This window comes from Cnephaeus nilssonii (assembly GCF_951640355.1).
Source record: "Cnephaeus nilssonii genome assembly, chromosome: 20".
NCBI lineage: Eukaryota > Metazoa > Chordata > Mammalia > Chiroptera > Vespertilionidae > Cnephaeus > Cnephaeus nilssonii.
The window spans coordinates 11,175,874-11,200,526 of NC_137091.1; the positions used below are offsets into that span (position 1 = coordinate 11,175,874).

Consider the following 24,653-nt stretch of genomic DNA (forward strand, 5'->3'; position numbering starts at 1 on the left):
AAGGATATAGTTCTGGTTTCTTATAGGAAATATCAAAATAAAAGATCTTCATCTTACATTCTGAAAGAAAAACATCCCCCACACAGCCTGCGAGGGCCCAGAATGGCCTCGCCACCTGGGACAGCTTCTCAAATACACAGAAAATGGGGAATGCAGGGCGTGTGGGACGAACCCTGTGAGGGTGGTGCCCCAGCCAGACCTGTCACACTGACTTCGGCGTGTCAACCACGACTCTGCAGTAAAGTTACGGAAACTGAAATCAAGTGGAACTGATCAGTTTAGATGCCAATGCTAAGTTCCACTCAGTGATTCTTCAGTGCCCCACATGTTCCTGACCTTTTCCCACTCACACATTTACTAGACTAAGGGTAAGGCCAGAAAATGATGGGCATGGTCTTTGGTCCGTTTCTGTCTTACTGTATTCAAATCTCGCTAACGTGGGAAAAACAGTGCAAAGCATTAAGTGCAACTGTACAATTAACAGCTGCTCAGTTATGGGCCAGGAACTCTGACAAACATTCCACCTGTACTCTTTGTTTCATCCTCCTAACCATCGGTGAGGCGGGTACTAGCATCGGTTCCATTTTGCTCACAAGGAAATCGAAGCCCAGAGACACCAAGTAACTTTCCCAAGGTCACACAGCTAAGAAGCATCAGAGCAAGAATCCAGTGCCTAGTTTTTCTAACGCCAGAGCCTTTGGGAGAACAAGCACCTGCAGATATTCTTCTAGGCAGGACAGTCCGTATACCAGCTCACAAAGCAATCATGAGCATCCACGGCAGAACGTCTGCTTCAGACGTGAAACAGCTCCTGCCAAGGAGGCATCTCCATTTGTCCTTCTCTAACACACCCTTGGAACTATTATGGAAAAGCAAGCTCATCTCAGGAGGAGGGGTGCAGCCCACTCCCTCCTTTCCACAGGCTGAGTCCCCAACATGCACGCAGTGGTCCCGTGGCCTCCCTCTGTCTGGGGTGGTGGGTCAAAGGGGTGGGGGGTCAGTAGGGGTGGTGAGTAGAGAATGTCTCCCTCTAATCCGCCCCCTTCCCTCCCAACACTCTCCCATGTCCGTGCCCTGCCTGCCCATGAGGTTCAAATTCAGATGGGAACCACCTGCTAGGTGATTCCCCCTAAGACACTTCTTAAGACGCCTCTGAGCTTTTCTCATCTGAGAAGAAATCTCGTGTCCACCCTGCATACCTTACAGAACAACTGTGAGGATTAGCTGAAAGGGCACAGGCTCCGAGGCTTTGAAAACCCGGAGCCTCTTAACGTTCCTTTCCAATTTTCCTCAGGCAGACATGGCACCTCTCCCTGCTATTGAGAATTAAACACTTACACACCTGAATGGCCAACTCAGAGGCCCAAACAGTGGTATTGGGTAGACACGCAGTAGCCCAATAAAAGGAAAGACCGATGGGCTCAGAGGGGTGAGGGAGACACAGGAAGTGGGTGGGGGGGGCTTGCAGCTCTGGGGAGAAGAGGCTGCCGAGGAGGCCGCCCAGCCAAACTCATAGGGACCCATCCTTCCAATATCTCGTGGCATCCTGGACTCTTCTTTCCCTCCTACCCCATACCCCTCCTTCAAAGGAGAACCACGGGGTGACCATTTGGTGCAGGCTGGAGTGTCCCCCAAAATATCATGTCCTCCCAGAAGCTCAGAATGTGCCCTTATTTGGAAACTGGGTCTTTGTGAGTATAATGTAGGGTGAGGCCATACTGGTTTGGGGGACTCCAACTCCAGTGACGGGTGCCCTTAGAAGAGAAGAGGAAGCACACGTCATATGAAGATGGAGACAGAGATCGGAGGGATTCAGCCACGGCCACGGAATGCGGGGAGGGCTGGCAGCCCCTGCAGGCCAGAAGGAGCCTCGCCCAGAGAGCCTTCAGCACGGTCCTGCCAGCACCTTGATCTCAGACTTTTAGCCTCCAGAACAGTGAGAGATCAAATGTCTGTTATTTTAAGCCACTCCGTTATGTAATGGTTTGTCACAGCAGCCCCGGGAAAGGAATACAGCGGGCGCTCTGGCCCCTGCACCGAGAGGCCTGGCTGGAGCCACCTTCTGCCGGCTGGACCCTGCCCACCCCCCATCACCCCAGCACAGCTGCCAGAGGGAACCTGTCCAACCCAAGTCAGATCAGTCACTCGGGGGACGAGTCCCCCCCTATATCTGAGGGAGGGGACTCCTCCCAGATCTGCCCCTTTCCCTTCACACACCCACTCGGCCATGCGGGGCTCCCGCCGCTCCTCAGACCCACCAGGCGCTCCACGCAGGGTTTCCGAAGGAGTCTCCCTCCACCCAGAACTCCTACATCACTGCTCCCGGTCTGTGCTCAGCCGCTGCCATCTCACCAGGCCTTCCTCACCCCCTACTTAACCGGCCACCCACAGCCCTCCATGGCACTCCCTAATCCCTTACTTGCCTTCTCTCCATAGCATTTAACATCTTTCCAAATACTGCTCTTTCCGTACTAGTTATGCATATTGGGGGAGGACAGAGGGTAAGATCTCTGAGGACAAGGATGTGTCCTTCTCCCCCCATCGCTGCATCCCCAGCCCCTAGAGCACCTAGAACAGTGCCTGGCACACAGGAAGCTCCGAGGTTCTCAAACAGGCGGCGAAGGAGGGGACAGAGGCCCAGAGGAAGTGCAGCAGGGAATGCAGCCTGCAGGAGGGCACAGGTCCTGGGAGCCACTTCCAACTGTGGGCCAGCGGAAGGAGCCCGCATGGAGGCCGGACTTGCGAGTCCTTGCAGGCAGGTCCTTGCAGGCCGGTCCTTGCAGGCCGGTCCTTGCAGGCCGGTCCTTGCAGGCCGGTCCTTGCAGGCCGGTGGAAAACGCTAGGCACCCAGGAGCCACTGCAAGCCGCTGGTCAGGAGAAGGAGAGGAAGAAAACACAGCAGGGTGTCTAGACCTTGGCACTGGGACAATTTGGACTGCACAGTTCTTAGGGGGCGGGGGCTCCGTCCTGTGCACTGTAAGAGGTCCTGCAGCATCCCTGGCCTCCACCCACCGGATGTCAGTAGCATCCCCCTAACCCTCAGTTGTGCCAACCACAACCATCTCGACAGGGCCAAACATGCCGTGCTGCGAGGGGAAGGCAAAATCACTCCCCGCTGAGAAGCACTCAGAGGGTATCCAGGGACGGTGCACACAGTGTGACCACAGGAAGCACAGGCCTAGAGGGGCCAGGCAGGCAACAGATGGGAGCAAGCTGAGCACATAGAAGGTTGCAGGGAGTGGCGGGGACCCAGCCTGGTGACCTAAGAAGTGCATGCCCCTTTAAGAGGGGCAGCGACTGTCCTGTTCCAGCCAGCTTTTGCCCTCGAGGCCCAGAAATGCCAAGTCCCTTAAAGAGAAGGGTCCAGTCCTGATTCTCACCCTGAAATGTGCCGACTTAAAAGATAGAGCAGGTACTGAACAAAGCGTGGGCATGCCAGGTTTTGCCTACAGGACACAACTTTGTAACCTCCGGCCCAGAGGCTACGTGGGGGCGGGAAGAGACAGGTGGACGGGAGATCCACGAGGAACTTACAATTCAGCCACGGGGGACGGGCCTGCGAGGGACTGCGTGTGAGCAGAGGGCTGCGCCTCGGGAGCTCAGGGGACATGAGGGAAGCGCTCCGGGAAAGCTCCCCGAAATGACGAAGCGCGTGCCTGGAGGCCGCAAGCATCCAAGTAACAGCCACGGGCTTTGGGAGTCTCCTGAAGATCAAAGTAAACGCAGCGGGTCCCAGCCTTAATTCGAGAAGGTGGACGAGCCTGCGCCCACGTGACCCTGAGCCCGAACCCAACCTGGACACAGGACAAGGCTCCTCGTCTTTTTTTTTTAAATATATTTTATTGATTTTTTTACAGAGAGGAAGGGAGAGGGATAGAGAGCTAGAAACATCGATGAGAGAGAAACATCGATGAGCTGCCTCCTGCACACCCCCTACTGGGGATGTGCCCGCAACCAATGTACATGCCCTTGACCGGAATCGAACCTGGGACCCTTCAGTCTGCAGGCTGACGCTCTATCCACTGAGCCAAACCAGTTAGGACAAGGCTCCTCATCTTGATGCTGCTCAGTAACCAGCCCGGCCACCCAGCAGGCCTTCCCTGCCACTCCCCCCACCCAAACCACCAGCCCAGGAACAGCCAGATGGTGACCGACCCCCCTGAGGAATCAGGGCACTGCCACCGTGCGGAGGACAGCACCCCCTACTGCCCCCAACAGGCCCAGCTGCCTCCTGGACTCACGCCCGTGATGCTCTGGACAGCAGCGCCTGGCGTCAGCAGCAGCACAGGCCTTCAAGTGGGCCCCGTTGTGTTAAAGGAACCAGGGCCTGGACAGGGGGTAACGTGAGTGTTGGAAGCCCGCTGGAACCAGAGCTCGGGTCCTCAGCCTCAAACCCACCAGGCGCACTTCGTGCCGTCTGGCCACCGCCCGCACCAATGAATCCCAGAGCCTGGAGCAGCCAGGAGGAGGACACTCTGACAACACACTCCACTGTGTCTGTCCAAAGGCAAGGTGGCCATGTCTGTGGGCCATGGCGGAAAGGGACAAAGTTCCGAGGGACGCCTCCCTTTCGGGACAGACTTGCTGGGGGGACACCAGCTCCCGCTGTCCTCTCCGTAAACGGGGTAGAATGGCCTCCTGTGAGTGTTGTCGTCTTCCCGGAGAAAGTGGTCCTACAAACAGAGCCTGTGCGTCCTCCTAATGAAGTCACAGGCCCCCTGCACGGTGCTCCATCAACGGCAGAGGCCCGGCTGCTGCCCACACATGTGTGTCCTATTCTGGGTGCAATCAAGGTCGCTGGAGAAAAGGTAAAACCATCAGAGGCCCCTAATCTCACTCCCAAGCAGCTCTGCTTTGTTTGACACGAGTAACTGAGTCTTTGGATGATGAGGAGGAGGTTGGGTGAATGTGGCCAAGTGGGGGAGCAAGGAAGGAGGGAGGCAGGACAATCTCCCCCTTGGGGAGGAACTTCTGGACTCCACAGAACTGATGGCGGCCTCCACAGAGCCTCCCAATATCCCACAGGCAAAGGCCCCCTCCCCCCAGCCCCTCCCCTCACCGACAGGCTTCAGGCACCAACCGTGGTGACTGCCTTTGAGACCATCCAACCTGCACCACACAAACCTCATTCTCCTTTCACCGACCTCCAAGCAGTGGCTGCAAAGAAACCCGCGTAAGGCACGCTGCACGAGTGTCTGGACTGGGTCTCAAACCGCACTGGCGCTCAGCGAGGCCGGGGGAGCCCGTGGGAGCCGTGGGCTGCTCACCCCCAAATCGCCATGTGTTAGGTTCCGCCTCTCAGGGTGAGTTTCTCTGATTTGCGAGCTGATTATTTGGAGAAGAATCTGGGATCTGAAGGCATCTGAACGACTTGGCCATGTGAAAACGCTGTAAATCAGGCCGCCAGACACTCCGCAGACAGACTCCACATGAGTAGTTACAGAAGGAACAGGGTGTTCGCCTGAGCCCCATCCCCGCGGCCCTGGAGTCACACATCCCTTCCTTCCCCCCCCCCCCCCCAGAACGTGAGCATGGGGTGGGCCCTGCTCCCCTACCGTGGGTCCCACGGGGTGGGGGAGCTCTCTGCTCCCCACACAGCACATGGAGACTCCCACCCCTCTCCTCAGCTCTCCCACATGTGATTCCCTCATGTATCCCTTTGGAGGGAGGCCCTTTTATGGAGAGGAGGAGCAAGTTCCCACGCGCAGAAAGCCCACACCCCGGGGAGGAACGGAGGGGGTCAGCGAGCACTTGTTGAAAGAAGACGAGTGCGAGAGCGATTAGGAAGAGACGAAAACGCCTTGTCAGCTCGGGAAGTTAAGCAGGAACATCTCCCCCGGTGCTACCCCAGCCGGCTTCCTCCCCCACCCAGGAGGCCGCCACCCCAGGCGGGAGAGGGCCTGGGCAGGGAGCGGGCTCCCCGGGAGCTGCAGGAGCTCCACCCCGGGAATGGATTTGATGTCAAGTGTCAGCAAGTAAATTGCTATTGGCTTCTCAATAAGCAGCAGTAGTGAGCTAAGTGTTTCCCCGCATTGTGCGGGCTCTCGCGGACTCAATACGGCAGTATTGACAGCACAATCACACAGTAATCCAGGCTCCACTAATACCTACACTTCCTCAATGAAAACACACTTTCCACTTGGACATCAGCCCATTAGCTGGGGGCCGGGATCTCCGCCTCCCTCCTCCCCCACCACCCCTGGACCCGGGAACTGGCATCTCGCCCCCAAACGCCCCGTGCAAACACCTCAGCCGGTGTATTCTCAGGGCCCCAACCAAAAAGATAAACAGTCAGAGACCTACAGGAAAAGGCCTGCTCTCTCCGCCTATAAATCACCGGTGGGAAGGAAAGAAAAGTGACCCAACTCTTCAAGGATAAAAATCTCGGCCGCTGCCGAGGAAAATGGATGCTGAGGTCACTCTGGGGGGCGGCGTACCTTCAAGTTTCCAGGGAGGCGATGGAACTCCAACTTCGCCCAACGAGATGAGACGCAGGAGTAAGACAAGGTTCACAATCCCCGCCAAACCCAAACCACTGCAGCGGGAGCTACATTTCCACAAGGAGAAGGCCCAGGGCTTGGCCGTCTAAGCGGGTTTACCTGCTGGAGGGTCTGCTCGTTTGCTAACAAATGCTGTGCAAATACAAGCTATTTTTCAAACCCATTTCTGATCCATTTTCATCTGACTTTCAGAACACCCTGGAGTAGGCAAGGGACAACGTTTTATCACAGACGCCAGTAACACAGAGAAGTGAAGTGACTCAGCCAGGGTCACGCAGCGACTCAGCACTGGATGGGAGACTGGAGGCTACCCTGGCTGTTGGCAAGCTCTTTCTGTCGAGAGCCAGGTCAGTCTTCGGCTCCGTGGGCCACACCATCTCTGCTGCAACAGCTCAGCTCTGCCAGCGCAGCAGGAAAGCAGCCCGAGGCCCACGGAGTGGGCAAGCCGGACGCATCTGGCCCAGAGGCCCATGGACACAGTATCGAGTTCACACAGCTCCAGGGGTCACGAAATACCGTGACTCCTTGGATTTCCCCCCACAATTTAAAAATGTAAAAGCTGGCCCTAACCGGTTTGGCTCAGTGGATAGAGCGTCGGCCTGCGGACTGAAGGGTCCCAGGTTCGATTCCAGTCAAGGGCATGTACCTTGGTTGCGGGCACATCCCCAGTAGGGGGTGTGCAGGAGGCAGCTCATCGATGTTTCTAACTCTCTATCCCTCTCCCTTCCTCTCTGTAATAAATAAATAAATAAATAAATAAAATATGTAATAAAGTAAAATAAAAAATAAAAATATAAAAGCTGGCCCTGGCTGGGTAGCCCAGTTGGAGCGTTGTCCTACACCAAGACGGTAGGTTCTATCCCCAGTCGGGGACCATACAAGAGACAACATCTCTCTCTCTCAATAAAAATAAAGATAAATAAATAAAAATGTCCAACCCATTCTTAGCTCGCAGCTCACACAGAAACAGCCGTTGGCCTGCTCTGGCCCACAGGAGTAGTCTGCCTACCAGGACTGCTGGGAGACTGGTAAATGCAGGCGAGCTCAAACTACGGCCCGCGGGCCACATGCGGGTGTTTTTGCTGTTTTGTTTTTTTACTTCAAAGTAAGATATGTGCAGTGTGCATAGGAATTTGTTCATAGTTTTATTTAAACTATAGTCCGGCCCTCCAACGGTCTGAGGGACAGTGAACTGGCCCCGTTTAAAAAGTTTGAGGACCCCCTGGGTAAATGTCTAAGAACACACGGCGCCAAAAGAAAAACAGAAGACAAATCGAGATCATTCTCAGGCTTATTAATTTAATCATCTGGCCAATCAAACTGCTTGACCCTCAAACACCGAACGTAAAGCCCAGCAGCCAGTGTGCGACGGCCACACGGCTGCAGCCCATCACGGGATGGCGTAGCGTAGCCTTGAGACGTCAGTCGAAACACTGCCTCTTTATGGGAATCTCTGCACAAATTTCAAAGTTAAGAAACTTTCTGTTAACTCACAGTGAATACCCACGCCACCACTGGCTGGAAATGCTACTGCGGAAGGCATTTCCAAACTCTGAAATACAATATTAGGGGGGCAACGGTCCCCCTACCGCCGCCCCCCAAGCAAGGAGGAGTTCCGGTCCGTGTTCAGTCAGAAGGAATCTGGCCAGAAAGAGGTTAATGGCCTTCCGGGGCCGGGATCTGATAAATGGCTGTGCAGAAAGCAGGTTCCCTCACTTTGAGATATGATGTCACTAACCTTTATTGATCCTCCATCAGAGAACTTTGCTTATCTCTCTCCTGTGATATACTGGCCCTCCGGAGCTCAACTAGTGTTTAATACACTGCGGGTGCCCTGCGCTCCCCATCGCTCAGCGCCGCGGGGCGAGGCTGCCACGGGGCCGTATTTTATAGCCCGGCCTTGTGGCCACAGAAGACTCCCCGAGACCAGAGGACACCCGCCTCCAGCTCCTGCCACGCTGCCAGGTCCCAGACACACCTTGACAGAGGGCCAGGGAGGGCAGGGCGGGCACGGCCCCTCTGGGCTTCTCCTTTTACCGAAAGCTCAGCTCCAGGCCCCCCGAGTTCTCCTTTATTTTCCCACCACGAAAAAGACAACTGCCAGCCGACCACGCTCATGTGGCTGAAGGCCAGCACCCCCACACCAGAGAAAGGAGTGTCCTGTTTCCCCCTCCCAAGGTCTCAGGACCTCGGTCCCCCAGGAGGTGGGCACTGCCCATCCAGGTGCCTAACAGCCATTCCAGAAGAACCAGGCCGGGGAGGGAGCCAGAGAACACGGCCAGGTGCGGCCAGTCCCACTCAGCTGCCGACTCGGCTGCGGGGAGCCCGCAGGGACCCCGGCCCGGGGAGCACGGTGCGGTGCGGAAGCTGCCACCCTGGGCTTGGTGTCAGTCCTCTCTCCCTCCTCCCAACCCACACACAGACCGTGCAGGGTGCACGCCTGCGCCACACCCACGGGTCCGCCAGCGCCAACTCGCAGGGGAGACTGTTACAACAGAAGGTGCGGAGTTGGCATCAGACTCGCTCCCTGCACCCTCACCAACACCCAAGGCCTTAGGGGGGGCTCTCAAGCTCGGCCAAGACCCCACGGGTCGCCCCCTGGAGGAGCCGGCGGGCATGGCCGCTTCCCCTGCCCCGCCCCTGCCTGCCAGCGGCCCAGGCAACCAGTGAAAGCAGCACGCCCTTCCACTCTTCCACTGCCCGGGGCGCCCAGAATTTGCCTAATTGAACATTAACAAGTTGCTACAATAAAGTTCCTCTGTTGTGAGCTAGAAACCTTTTCGGCAACAACAACAGAAGTCTTGTTACAAACTGCTCTCAAAGCCAGGCCTCAGCCTCGACAGGTGTGAACAAGATTTAAACACCTCCTACAATACAATGCCACCCGGACAAAGGGAAAGTCAATCCCAACCTCCTAGGGTTTCTCCTTGTCTAACATCTTCCCTCACTCAGCCCAAGGGAGCCAAGTGAAGGTGGAGGAGCTCTCTCCAGCCCGCCTGAAGCGGGCCCTCCCACCCCCTCCCTCAGGCAGGCGGGTCTGCAAAGCCTGGGCCAAGGGAGACCCTTCAACACCTCACCCCGGGGCCCGGGCCCCCCTGCACCTCCCACGCCCTCCCTAACTCAGCCAGCCAATGAACCCCACTGGCCAGCTTCCCACGTGACGTGACCACCGTAGCTCACCATCCACCCCTCCAACCTGAAGGGCAAGGAGAGGCAGAAGGATGTGGAGGGACAAAGAGGCAGGCCACAGGCACCTCCTATCGGTTCCTTCCTCAGAATGTGGACACGAGGTGGGACTCCAGGACTGGATTTTTCATTTAAAAAAAAAAGTTGGTTTTTTGTTTTTTTTTTGAGGTAGAAACACATGAGAAGTGTGTGTTGGACAAGGAAGGAATTATCCCTCCCATTGATTTTTCACTCTGGCGTATTAGAGAGAACACGGCATTTATCTGGAGATTTCTTCCCAAAGCCGAGCACATCAGCGGGCCTTGGAAGGAGCTTATGGGAGGAAAGATCTGCTGACAGCCTTCGTGGAGAGGGGCGTCCCAGCAGGCACTCTGTGAGCCCTAAGTTCCTGCACAGACCTCTGCGAGCAGTTGTCATTATTATTCAACTTTAAACAAGGGAGTGAGGGCAGAGAGAGGAGTGACAGAGGATACCGTGGGCAAGAGTTACAATGGACAAAGAAACAAATTCCCCTTCCCTCATTCCTCTCCAATGAGACCTCCAAACAACAACAGAACAAAATCCCAAAAATCAGCTGGCAAATATGTTTGGGGCACCCCTCCTGTTTTCTTGTCTACAAACTCTCGGGCAGTTTTAAGAAGTGATAAAAGCACTCATCACCCAGTTTTTATCCAAACATCCATCCTCTCTCAGTGCAAGAGAAAGACTGTCGACGTTTTGAGTGAGACACATCCATGAGATATGCCAGGGTGACCACCTCCAATAGCAGCCACTCTCAGCTTTCTCTACCTCCAAACTTGGGCGAACCCAAGGGTCGGTGAGAGTGGCCTGCGGGTTTGCTATAAAACGTACGTGGCCACCATGACGGAATGAATCGGTTTCCTAGGAGTTTGCATGGAAACAGCTCCTGTGCAAGGCGTCAGGCTGGTTCCTGTCCCTCCGCGCTCCTCCTTCTCCTAACAGAGAAGCAAGGGGGTTGCCCCCACCCTGCTCACAGGGAACAGCAAGGGAAGATGGGGAGGCTCCAGTCCCCTCCCCAGGTAGCTGGGAGGACGTAATTGGTGAGGCAGGAGATTAGAAATATCAGCAGGCTCTAAGTAAGACTTTAATTTACTGGCGGATCAATAGAGCCGGGGTTATATTGGCAAAGTGTCTACAGCTCTATTGACTCACGCAATGCCTCTTATCAATTTATCAGAAATCTGGAAGTCAGAAGATATTGTTTGAAGGGGAAAAGGGAAAAAAGAGAGAGAGACTGAGAGAGTGAGACAAGAGCCCGAGCAGTGAGAAATGGGGTTCCCCGGTGACAACTCAGTGCGGAGTTTTACACCCACGTGTCTCCGGGAAAGGAGACCGATACAGTATAATTCAGAGTTCATCCCGCTCACAGGGCAGGCCCCTCCGCCTTCTCGTGGGATTCCACTTCCACAAACCTTGGATTCGGCGGGGGGGGGGGGGGGGTCCCACTAAAGCAGAAGCTGTTTATCTGTTTGTTTCACAAGGACAGCTCCTCCCCGCGGGTTCCATGGTTCCTGTTGAAGCTGCAGGAAGGTACAGGCACCACCCCCTTTTTCTCTGGTGCATTCTTGTGCCTCTGCAGCTCCACCTCTGCCAGGTCTCAGCTTCCTTTCCACCAACCCATTAAAAAAAAAACACAAAACCCTCCTTAAGTAAAAGGAGCATCGGTCCCCGCACTCCAACCCCTCTCGAGGCCACAGTGGCACCTGGTCTCGAGCAGCATAAAGAAAACATACCCAAGTTCTAGAAATCATCACACAGGACACGCAAGAGTCTTCACAAATAATTAATCTCCATTTGGAAACGTGTGTGAACTATCCCAGGTAATACAACAAAATGGGGGGGGGGGGTGGAGAGTAAACATCGACACTTCATCAAACCTAACAAGGCTGGGCGGGCTCAGGAAGACACTGGGTCCTGGGCATTTCCATCAGATCACTCTAGGGGGCAGGTCACGGAGAGACAGAGGGCTGGGGGCACTCCAGGTATTGGAGGCTGCAGGCAAGAGCGGTGGAACTGGGTTTGGAGAAACGGCGACCTGTTTTGACAATCCATTTTGGTTCCTGCCTCATACAACAAATTTCTGCTTAATTGCTGTTTTGTATTTCGTTGAGACATGGAGTAAACAGTACTTAAGTGTTTCCAGACAAAAACAATAACTCACTAATGACTAAGGCCCTGCTAATTAAAATGTCCCTGTGATGGCGTGACTGGACCCGGAGCCACCACTGGGGAACAGAACTGCCTGGGCCTTGAATGCAAAAACCAGAACACAAACTAGAGGGAGGGGAGCGGGGGAAGGCTGAGGCTGCCTTCCCAGTGCTGAGGCCACACAGGGCCCCGCTGGCTGCAGAGGGATCCCCTCACTGGAGACTGGGGGGCGGGGGGAACAGAGGGAGGAGTTGGGAGTGGGGGAGGGAGGGCACTGGGGTTTCAGAGGGAATGCCAGATCCCTGAACAGAATGCACATTCTGGAACCTTGTGGGTAAAGTGACCTGGCATGACCCTCAATACTCTGAGTTCCTGCATTCCCCGGAAGAAAACAAACAAACAAAAAAAAAAGTATGTGTCTTAAACTAACCAAGTAGATACTTCTCTAGAGACCACACTGCTTACAGGGATGAGGGTCCGAAGCGTGAGTTCCCAGTGACCCTTTCAATGAGAAGCGAGACTCAGAAAGGTGCCCGGAAGGCAGGCACATGATGCCACCTGGTCAGTTCAAGTATCCGGCTCACCCAACAGTCAAGACAGAGTAACAGGAAACTTCTCTTCCTCCCCAGACAAGCCATCAAAATAACTAGACTTCTCCTAACAGGAGCTTCGCTCGCTCTCTGCTCTGAAACATTCGGTCCTGCAGATGGGGGCCTCCCAACATCACGTTTTATGGGGAAGCATCCAGAACCAGAAGAGAAAGGGAGGCGGCCGGTCCCGGAGCGGGCAGGGGGCGTGTCCTCCGCCCAGCAGGTTAGAGACCTGCTCGTTAGCAACGGGAGGGGTGGGGAGAGTCATTGAAACCACAGGGGCCTAATACCCATTTGTGTTCACACTCAGACCCTTCGGGGGTATAAAATCGGAGAGGTTGAACTGTTTACATTCACCTAATGCTCAAGTAAACAAATCGGAGGCCGAGAGGAGGGGTTCGGGGCTGGGCCCCTGGGGGTGAGGGAGCCGGTGGGGGTGAGGAAGGAAGGCTGAGGCTGGCTTCCCGGCGCGGAGGACAGACGGAGGCCGGGCTCCCATCCCGTCCCAACCCCGCTTTTCCCTCCAAGCCTGGGCCCTTCAGGACCCCACAAGGCCCCTCTGGATTGGGCCCTCGGAGGCCATGGGAGCCCCCAGAGGAAGAGGGGGGAGCTGAAGAGAGAAACACCTCCGTCCTTCCAGGCGAGAGGGAGGGGAGTCTGTCGCTGGAGAACGGAGTATTACAAGAGCACCCCCCCCCCTTCCTGGCTGCCAGGAAGCCCCCAGCATCTCCAGGCCAGGGCTGCCTGGCGTCCCAGCACAAGGCCTGATCACATCCTCTAAAATGTGAGCGGCTTCAACTTGACTGGGAAAGGGGGGTGGGGGTCCCGGCACTCCTTTTAAATGCAGATTTGAACTTTTCACCCGGGGTCAGACAGCTGCGCTGCTCCGTCCCCAGCAGAGGCAGGCGCCGGGCCACTCCAGCTCACACGTTCACCGTTTTTTTCCTGCCAGCACAGGAGGCCGCCTGCTGAAGGAACTGGATACCTCCCTCCCGAAACCCCCACACCCCCACCAGCCTCTCGGCTTACCGGGGGCACAGATCCCACCGTCCGCCCCGAGGAGGCCCTCGCATGGGCAGAGGCTGGTGGGGCGCTCTAGACGAAGGAAAACTGTTCTCATCACAGACATCAACTAAGGATCCGAAGATCAATAGCAAGAAGCCGGGTACTCATCCAGCTCTGGAAGAAGCGCATCCTCAGTGGGACGCGGCGCACAGTGGCTCTCTCTGCAGAAGCCAGAGGCCAGCCTCCTTGCTGTGGACCCATAAGAACTGTCCTGGGAGCGGGACTCTAATCACCCAGCTCTGAGGAGTCACTTCAGGAGCGAACCACAGAAAAATATGAATAGCCTTAAAAAAAGATTCCACGGTGTGCCGTTAGACAACGTGGGAAATCGGACAGGAAGAGGAGTGGCTTCGTGTTGGGACTGGTGGTCTGGTCCACAGGTCCTGAGCTTCACATCCGGGCAGGGCAGGAGCCTCCCAGTGACGGATCCCTCCCAGGAACGCACCACGCTGGCCGGGCCAACCAATCAGGAGGCCTGCTTGATGCTAGAGAGGGCAGTTCCCAGATTACCCAGGTGTCCCGGTCCTACATGCATGGGAGCCCTCTGCTGGGGTGTGGCCCACCTTGGGGCCACTGCTGGTATTCTTCCTTGGGCAAGGCCTTCAAAGCCAGGCAGCTATCTCCACCTCCCCCACCTGCGTGCCACGGGTCCGTTTACAAGACATCTTCACACCAGCACCATCGTTTTGCCTCCTAACAACCCCATGAGGATGTCGGAGGAATCGTGTAGCTTTTACACAACAAACTGCGCAGATGAAGCCAGTACCCCCTGAACCCCAGTAAACTGAAGCAACTGGTCTCAAGGAACGGGGGTGACTCGGCTCCATCTACCAAAGGTCTCGGAGGAGCCCAGGGCCGCCCCGCCCTGTCCAGTAGGTCGCCACCAGCCCCTTGTGGCCACTGAGCCGATAAAAGGTGGCTCATCCAAACTGAGAGGTGCCGTAGGTATCAGATACACACAGCCCGTATCCTGAAAGAAGGTAAAATGCCTCAGACAGTTTTCTTTATATTGATCGCATATTAAAATAACATCTCGGGCATACTGAGCTAAAACAAAGTATCTCCTTAAAATTCATCTCACCGGTTTCTTGTTAGTTTTTCAGTGTGGCTACTAGAGCACGGTACATCACGTGGGCGTGCGGCTCACCCTGTGTTTCGATTGGACGGTGCTGTTCTAGAGCCTGCCTTTCAACTTCAGGTTCAGCCAGGAATATGACTGAGACAGAATTTTCTTGTCTAGTTTGAACATCCCCTTAGGGCCCGAATGTGCCAACTCTCAGAGGGCTACTTTTAATTATGCTGGGAAATGCTAGTGTTCAACCAACCTGATGCCAAACTGCATGTGTAAGTTAAGAAAAAAAGAAAGGTGGAAGGTCAGATGAGTGTCTGCGTGGGACGAGGTTTGGGTGGAGAGCTGCACCGCTTCCAAAATGTTATCAATTACGTCTGAGACCAACAGTCTGCTTTCAGTAGTTAACAGCAGCAACACGTTGTGTACTGTGGTTTAACACAAGGATTACCTACTACTCGACTGGTCAAATGGTTCAGCTTGCTTTCTTACTATGGAGAGAGAGTTCTCTCTTCTAACTGCCCTTTCCATAAAATATACCGGCAGGAGCCTGGTTCCCGGCCCCCACAGACACACACTGCACGGTGGGTGGGAAGGGAAGGGAGAGACAGGGGCAGAGAACACAGAAATGGCCCCTTTTCTATTAGAAAGTGGCCTACCCTACCCTAGGGATCACAGCCCAGGCTCATTTCTCCATGCAAATGAACTTTTTAGCTACCTCCGGGAAGAAGAAAAGCTGCACAGACGCGGAAGGCCCATCCTGGGGCACACAATTACAGCCATTTGCATTCCTCCCGCGGCAGGATTAGCACAGGAATGTGCTTTGCAGCTTTGTGGGGGGAAAGGGAGTTTAGGAAGAAAGGAATGGGGGGGGGGGGTGTCTCCCTGGTCTGTCCATCCGAAGCTCTATGATACACCACCGCGGCTCTGAGAGTCTGAAAGTGGAAATAACTCCTGCCCGGGCTTTCTAAACAGGGGGAGGTTGAAAAGGCCAGGGAGGGGGAGTGGGGCCAGGAAGGCGGTGGGGGGAGGGGAGGGCAGGGGAGGGGCTGCGTGAATTAGGGGACCTGCCCCTCCTGGTGCTTTGATCCCCACGGTCGTCGCTAGGAGAAACCAACTTTTCTCCTCGGGTTAATCAAAACCAAATTACTCAGGAATGTGGCAGGACAGGTCTGAGCTTCCAGGTCCCTTTGTCTTTGAGGATTTAAAATGAAATAATTTTTTTTAAAAGCAGATGGCAGTGGTTTAGGGGATAGGTAAAGTGAAAAGTCTGAAAGAACCTTAGGTCCCATCCTCAACCAACAAGAAAAAGAAAAGATAAACATAAATCTACTATAATCTATCAATAAATAAGTCATTTTATAAATTAAGGCCCAAAAGAACATTCTATTTTATCTTATTGCCCCCCCCCCCAGAAAAGAGTCCCCTAAACTATACCTTGTCAAAGTGCCAATAAGAAACAGTGCAAGATGTAAGCAGCACCAGACCCCCTTAAATGTATCATGAAAAGCGAAAACGCGCCCCCCCCACCCCCCGGGCCCTCCCACCAGCTCAAGAACGTATTTTTTCCAAGAACAAAGCTTGGGAGAATTTTGTGGTACAAAGTTCTTCCTTGGGAAAACTGAGGTAGGAAGGAGCACATCCAGTCACTGTTCAAATGCACAGATGAAATCCATGGTGACTCTAAACTCTGGGATGACTTTAAGTTATAAGATGAGCAGCATTCAGGGAAGGACTCCATGTGGGGATGAAGAGATCCCATGAGTGACAGAAGATATCACTGCTCATCTGCGGTCCAGAGAAAGCTGGGACACCTCACCACCCAAAGCTGTCCAGTTTCCTAGGAAAATGTGCTGGGTGTGCTGAATGCAGCCTCAATAACTCAAGAGGCAACAGGAAAAGGCTGACCTCAGAGATGAAAGAAACCTGGGGCTGGGAGCTAGCTATATTCAGGCCTCCACACCTCCTCCCCGGCTCCCACCTCAGGCAGGCTGCGGCACTGTGCGAGGTGTGGGCCTGCACTCCAGGCTACTGGAAACTCGACAATGCAACACCCCAGTGCACATTGTTATTAGGGACAGCACCCGGGAGCAGTAATATGAACAGCGCTTTGTGCATTATAAAATGCCACCATGCGTCACTGCAGAACCTGATCAGCCCTCACTGCCCCCCTCCAAAAAAAAAAAAAGATAAACAAACGGAGCACCACCAGTTAAGCTACGGAGCCTGGACTCAAAAGATAAAACGAGGCCAACGCACGCAGGCCTGACTACCAGCTCGCCATACGTGGTAACTGGCCCCGGGCCTATGGTTATCTGGGAGGTGGCACTACAGGAACTTTCAAAATACTCTTCCCCTTATCTCCAGGCCCGAACACACACACATCACCCGCCTTAGATCTCTGCCATTAGTGGTCCATTTAGATTTTCCAAAACAAGGTCATCCCACTAGGTCCTCCCCCTGCTTCCGGTCACAGCTGCGGACTTTCACCCCCTTCTCCAACAAAAGGGACCTTGTACACAAAATTAACCCGGACCATTAGTCTTTGCGGTGTGCGAGAGTACACGGAGCCCTCAGAATATTTACCCTCCCGCCGGCCGGGCCCAGGGTGCTGCCCAGCGGGCCTCCCCCTCAAGGCCGGGAGCTTCCCCCGAGATTAGAGGCCCAGCTCCCAGGCCTCCGCGCTGCGCCGCAGCTGTGCAAGCCAAGGCCCTACTTTTCAGAAAATAAACACAAAGCCTTGTTTTTTTTTAAGAGAGAAGGAAAAAACTTCCTTCCAGGCCCAGTAACTGCAGAAAACGGGTTGAAAGGCCAGAATCATCCCAGGTACCGCCGAGCGGTCCCACATGGGAGCCACCAGCAGCGCCGGGCTCCTGGGCGCTGGCCACAGGGCCATTCCCAACTGTTGAAACCAGAATGTCATGGCGGTATTGTGGGTTGCATGAAATATCTTTTAAACTCCGTTCCACCTGTTCCTTTTTGCATTTTATTAAAGGGACTACTAAAAAAATACAATTACGCGTGAGGGAGGCTCCAGTTCTATTTCTATGGGCCGGCTCGCCCCAGAGGATGAAAATGTTCCGGCCTCAAACACAAGCCCGTGACCGTGCCCTAAAAGGAAGTGCTCAATTGGTAAATGCTAGCAAGGCCCTAAAATGGGGCAAGTGGCAATATCTGATGTCAGCTGGGCTGGATCACGACCTCAGAGCACGCTCTCCGAGGATGTCTGGCTTGGGAGAGGGGCAGAATCTCGTGTCTTTTTAGCAAAGAGGAACAAACGCAACCTCTGCCGCAGTGATTCCCAACTGGGGCCGTCCTGCCTCCCCAGCAGAGTGGGGCAGTCCCTGCTTTTATTGTCGGGATGGGAGGCAGGGTGCCAGCAGCAGCCAGTGGACATGACCGAGGGGACAGGATGCTGTTCAACATCCTATGGTGCACAGGACGGCTGTCTCCCTGAACAGAGAATGACCAGGCCCCACGCGTCAGCAGTGCCCTGACATCACCAGGAAGGGACTAGGTGTGAGTGCCAAGCAAGCGCATGTTTAATGCTCAGATTTCCCGGGGCCCAGGGCTGGGAGGGGCACCGCTTTGCAAAATGGCTTCTCTGCAGGCTTCAGCATCGGGAACAAGTGTTAGTGGGGTAAGCAATGTGGGCAAAAAATAACCACCGCCACGCCGAGGTTAAAACTAGGTCCAGTCTCTCACCAGACTGAGGACTGGGTGACAAGGGCTGACAGGTCTGGCCAGGTCTGTTCTTCAGGCTAGTAGGGGAGAAGCAGGGTTTGAAGCTCAGAGCAGGGCCAGACAGACCCCCCTGCACACCGAGTGCCGCCTCTCGTGGAGGATTCCAACTGGGCAGCTACGGGCCGGCCCAGGGCCCCACCCCTGACCACACAGGTTCCTGTGACCGGTGACAGCGGCAGCGGGGACACTGTGATTGGGCCTGCAGGGGCAGGAAGGGGACAGGGCAACGGAGGCGGCGGCGAAGACAGGAAGAGCCCAGAGATGAATGGGAACAGCCCCTTCTCAGGGCCAGGCTGGGAGGCACTGCAGGAAGGGGGGGGGGGGGGGGAGGCGGGGAGGGCACATGATAATTAACTCAGCAAGTTGATAGTATTTGCATATAAATGCCTCCACAAATCACTACAAACAAGCCAGGACAAGTCAGGCCTATTAGCATATACAAGCCAGCCTGGGAAGGCCTCTCTAGGTGGGTCATTGAGGGGGCTGCTCACTTAGAAGGCCGCCTGCCAGCTGGGGGGCCGGCTGGGGGGCACGTGAGGGGGAGGGGAGGGCTGGGGAGGACAGTGACATTGTCTATTTCAGGCTCTTTCACTCCTGAACTCAGATGAAGAATGTCAAAAAAGAACTGTCTTTCATCCAGGCCCGTAAGGGAAGAGCGGAAAAATGCCGGGCGCTCGGTTTCTTTCTTCCAGGGTGCTGGGCAACAAAGGTAGCGGAGGCCGTCCCAGCAACCAAAGAGACACAAAGGAAGAGGATGTGGGGTTGGATGAGGCCGCTCAACGTGCTGAGGCACAATAAGCCTTGTTTCCCATTTCACTTCATTTCCTCTATAAATGCAGGAATCTATTATGCCCATTTTACAGATGAAGGAAGTGAGGCTCAGAGTGTCAATGACAGCCACACAGGTAGGCCAGAGTTGAGCTGGGCCTCAAGCCTGTGACCCCAGCGGACGGCTGGAGCTTGAAGCCGGTTCCAGAGGAACCGAGTGTGAACCACGGGGGGCCCCCACTTCGAGGGCCACTGCATGATTGGCACTCTGATCCGGACCGGGACCCCACCTTTTGTCATTTTCTCACTCCTTCAACCAATGAGGCGGCCGGTACCGCCCCCTCCAATCAGACACGCGAGAATCTGCACCAGGATTTCCTCCGCCAGCCAGGGGCTCCAGGGTCTGGACCATGGTTATGGGTTCCCCAACAAGGACAAAATAAATCAAGGGTTCTTTCCCAAAAGGGGTAGAAGTTCTCTCCTTCCCCCCAGAGATTCCTCGGCCTGGGTTCACACCGACTGAAGGAAACCCTGCTTCTATCCTCCTCTTTGAAAAAGTGTGTGTGTGGGGGGGGGGGAGACCACTATTTTCACTTCTGCCATGGTTTACCTGGAACTACATGGTACAAGTAAGTCAAGTAGCACGTGTTCAAACTGTGGGGTACACAGGCCGACAGTCCTCAATGCCCGAGTATAAAAGCGATACCACAGGAGCCTGGCCGAACGGAGGGGCCACTGAGAAGCAGTTGCTGTAGCAGAGACTTCAGCCTCCTCAGGCACACGGAACCCACGGAACTCTTCCTAAGTGGACTTGACGCCTTAGCCGCCATGCAGATGGCCCACGGAGAAATAGGAAGCAAACATCGCTCTCCCCCCCCCCCCCCCCCCGCCCTAGCCAAATGGGCATTAAGAACCAAGGCCCTGCACCAAGGAGCACTTTAAAAACCAGGGCCTGGGATGGTGGAAGAGGCCTGCGTTATTTCTTGAGCAGTTAAGAAAAATTGTTTTAAAAAAGTTTTGTGTGTTTTTTAAAAAAGGGAAAAGTTGCTGAGGAGAAGAAAAAAAAGGCACACACATGTTCTTTGGCATATTTTCGCTGGACAAAGATGTCAGGAAAAGAAAAGTTGAGTTGCTCAAAATAGGCCACTCAGAGACCAGAAGTGTGAGAAGCAAATAAGTTCATGTCTACACATACGTACTTTTTATAGATTTACAGGAGTTTAAACTCTTTTGAAAAGAGCTTTTTATACACAGAAGGGAGACTTCCATATTTGAACAGGCACTTATATGACTTTAGAGGGGGGGGGGGCTGCGGGGCTGAAATCAAATATCAAATTAAGCCCCTTGGTCTTTTCACTCAGCTAATCTGACTCCAGCCTCTCCACTGAGGAGCTTCAAGTGAAAAGACAGACAGCCGCCTGTGAGCTGGAATTTTAATACTGAAACGCAGAGCCTAGCACAGCAATGTGCACAGGCGCAGGCCTCATTCAAGATCGAGCTCAGACAACAGACTCGGAGAATCCTTCTCCAGTCACATTCCTGGATAAACTGGGCACCACCACCAAGAAACACACAAGACTGTTCTTTAGCCCACTCCCCGAGGGCCCGAGTAATTCAGGCTTCTTATTCATGAAGAAATCTACAAGCCCCCATCACGTTTAACTACCCAAGTCCTCAGTCTCAGCCCTTCTCTTTAGGTTACATCCCCCCCCCCACACACACACACACAGAGGGGGGGGCGGGAGAAGAGGAGGTGGAGGAGAAAAAGGAGGAAGAGGGAGGGAGGGAGGAGGGAGGGAGGGGAAGGGGAGGAGGGAGCAGTCATCAACCCCTGGGCTCCAGAAGCATCCGAGTAGGGGGAGGTCTCACTCCCAGATCAAAGGTCTGTGGCTGAAATCACTCTCAGGACAGTGCGTGAAATCGGCAGCAGATGAAAATTCCACCGTCTTTTCACAGAGTCCAACGGAGCCAGTCTTCCCAGTTGAGAGTCCCCCTGCAGAGGACTAAAGACACTCCATACACTCCCAACTGTTGCTCCGAAAGACCCACTTAAAATTAAAGACGAGATAATCATGTGAGAAAGCCTTTAAGGCCATTATGTGATTAGCAGGACGGAAGGGGAGAAGGATCAGGTGCTTCCCCATCTTCACAAGGAGCAGAGTGGCTGCCAGGGGGGTTCCCTGGTTAGTCCCAAACCAGCAGCAGCAGCCAGAAGGGAGGAGAAGTCATTTGCCACACTGCCCATCCCAGTCCTTCCGCGGAAGCCTGAGACCAGCTGCAGGGAGGGCAGAGGAGGGACACACCTGGGAGGTGGCACAAAATTCAAAGCAGGGGCAGCTGAACCACCCTAGACCCTCCCTCTCCCCCCTCCTCCAGCACACAGGCGGCCTGCTAGCTAAGGCCTCTCCAGAGGGGTGCACATCAAAACCCCCACGCATTAATCCTCATGTTGACAAGACTGCATGGCCACTCCCCCCCCCCCGCCCCGCACTCCCCCCCCCACCCCCCCCATGGGAGAAGGGCTCACCCAAATGGCAGATTAAGCCCAGGCATTTTGCTAAGAGGCCCTGACTGGGGTTAAAACCAACAAAACCGAAATCTTGCTCTGAAATGAAGCCAAATTTGCCACCCAGCAAACTTTCTATGTCTCTTACCCCATTTTTATTCATGCCCTTATCCCTGCAAAAGCAAGAAACTCCAGGAATTAAGGGTGAAAGAAGGGGCGAAACAGCAGGGGTGTGTGTGGGGGGTGGGAGGGGGGGCGGGAGAATCACCTTTAAAAGTAACCAGTAAGAAGCCAAGACACCTTCTTTGGGCAAAGAACTCTCTAGAACTGCACCCATCGAGGCTGAAGCACTCAAAACCTTGTCCTCACCATCCCATCCCCTGCCCCACAGAATGGAACCCAGAAGAAAACACTCACGTTGTCTCTGCGCTCCTGAAGCTCTGGCAGGAGGCTGCAGTCAATGCCCCAGTTTCCATCCATATAGAAATCATTTACCACATTAGCAGGGAAAAAAGCCCTCTAACATCTGACTGTCACTTCGCACATGTTCAAAGAGAACAATCTGGCAGCCAACTTTAAATCACACAGAAAAGGAATCTGACAGTTGTTGATTTTGTAGTTCTCCCCCTCAATCTGGATTTTGAGAGTGGCTTGCCAATGAGCCAAGACTGTTGCTTGGGTCTCTCCCTCGGGGCAGTTTGACTCAATCTTAGCTTCTGTGTGTCTGTTTCTCAATCTGAGCAGCCTAAGGACTCAGGACACCGCACTTGGGTCAGAACAGGCCCCTCTCAGGATTTGATTTGAGATCAGCTCCTGCAGAGGAATTCCCTTGACTGGCTTCTAGTAAAACTGGGCCCCCTTTCTCCCTGACCATAGTTTCTAACCCAGGCAGAGGCCTGTGATTCTGAGCTGTGATTGCTAACAATCACCATTGAAGTTCACCGTAATGGAATCTGCCTTCCTGTTGTGTTTTTACAGTGCCGCCCCCATCCTGGTTAATTACTCCAGTCTTGGGGACCAGAGTAGGCCAACAAGCCCAAGCACTACAGAAATAGGCCAGGCTAAGAGCAAGCAACCATTTTAATAACAAGTGAAAGTATAAACCACAGCACATACTGTACTGCTTGAGGTTACTGATGGTGGACGTCAGGTGCATTATCCCTGTAATACTGGCGCGTGTGAGATGGAGCTTGCAAGTTTCTTCAGGCAGAATCACAGCTGCCTCCCCTGCAAGACCAGGCCAAGCCCTTCAGGTTCAGAAGCAAGCCAGCTCCCCTCAAAAGTGGTTGTAAAGACAACTCACTTTCTTCCCCTTCAAGTAATTCCCACCAATTTCCTACACTTTCATAAAGCACTGCTTGGTCACTTAAATATTTACTTTTTGACATAAAACTGTTGCAACTCTGCAAGAAAAAAAAAAAGAGAGAGAGAGAGAGAACTTCTTAGGTGAGGGTCTGCTGTGGGTCCTTGCATTTCTCACATTACGACTTCAGAAGCAAAAAATAAAAAATAAATTAAAAATCCTCAATAGTAACAGTGACAATAAGGACATGCTCCCTGGACACCACTTGGGACCAGAAGTAAAGGGACCCAGCTAAGTCATCACCAGCCCCAGGTGATATTTTGCTGGTATTTATTCTAATGAACTAACAACCGCTGGGTCATCCAAGGTGAGCCAGGCCTGTCCTGGAAGTGTCTAGTAATCATCATTTAAAATAATAATGAAAACTGAAATCTCGCTTATTTTAGCTCCTTGCCACTGGGCAGTCCAACTGGCACCAAGTTTACAAGGCAGTGAAATCCGTTCCAAGCCCGTTCTGAAAGCATCCAGAAGGAAGGCACTTGGCTGTCCTGGTGGGAGGAGCCACACAGAGGCCTGCTGAGAGCACTGTTTTCCTTGGGTCCTTTCCACCCAGCCTGAGCATTCATTTGTGCAAATAAAAGACGGAAGGGAAGAAACCAAAATTAAAGTTTCAGGTGGTTGGGGAAGCAGCACAGATTTTTTATTTATTTATTATTTTTTTTTGGAAGAATAAGCAAGGGTTTCTCAATAGTTCCCTGTCAATCAAAAGTGTTTTCAGGAGAACTGGAGAACAGCAGCTCCTTCCCACCGAAAGCACAGCCATTTCAAAAGAGAGTTGGGAAAGGGAGGTGACCCATGTCATAAAGACAGTAGGTCTTCAAGCCACTTAATTCCTTGTGATTCTAGAAGGACTATTTTTAAGTCGGAAAAGTGCTTGCTTCTGCAGCTGCCCCATGTTGTTAAATGACACTCGTGTAATTAAATAAAAGAGCCAAGGGTGACCCTCGCCCATTCGGAGAGGCACTTACACGCTCCCTGAAAACATGCTGGAAACGAAATGCAGACAATCTCCTTAGTCCTGTGATTTAAGGAACGGAGGGAGGAAAAGTTTCTCTTGGCCTCCAGGGCCACACACCTTCTGAAAGGGGGGCCTCTGGGGGTCTCTGCAAAGTACAGTGAACACAAATACAGGTGTGCAAACATCCAGGTATGTATGTACCTCTCCTCCAATGACCCCATTCTCGAAACCCTTAAATGATGTAGAACTGCGGTCTCCTGACTTCCCTCACACCCCACCTCTGTTCCCTAATTGCTTTGCGTGTTTGGGTTGGGTAACGAGAAGGATTCCGAATCTCAGGCCGCCAGTGGCAGTTCTGATAACAAGGAACAGGCCCCGGCTCCTGGCCTGGGCCTGGCTCGATCAGGTTACCTTAGAAGGTGTATGTTTTCCTCTCTGAGGCCATCTCGGGCCCGGCACTCAGGCTTCCCTCTCCGGCCCAACCTCCTGGAACTCGTGATTTTTAGGGTTTCCCCTTGAAAACTATCCAGAAACCACAGCCATTAAAAGAACATGAAGGTTTGACACCTCCTGAATTTAGGAATGAGGGGGACTCTGGGGGCCAACTCTACAAACTCACACCTGCTGCTTGATGGCAAAGAAGCGAAGTTCCCAGCTAGTGTGAGCTTTAAATTATACTCTATTTATTGAGTGGCTTGTCTCCAAAGATCTCAAAGCATGGGAAGAAATAAGATG

General features: G+C 53.7%; 1 protein-coding gene across 5 annotated transcripts in view; it reads right to left on the minus strand.

The window, feature by feature from the left end:
* Positions 1 to 24,653, minus strand: part of ZFHX3 (zinc finger homeobox 3) — a 246,862-nt gene that overhangs the window by 210,103 nt on the left and 12,106 nt on the right. The gene's annotated exons all lie outside the window — the stretch shown is intronic.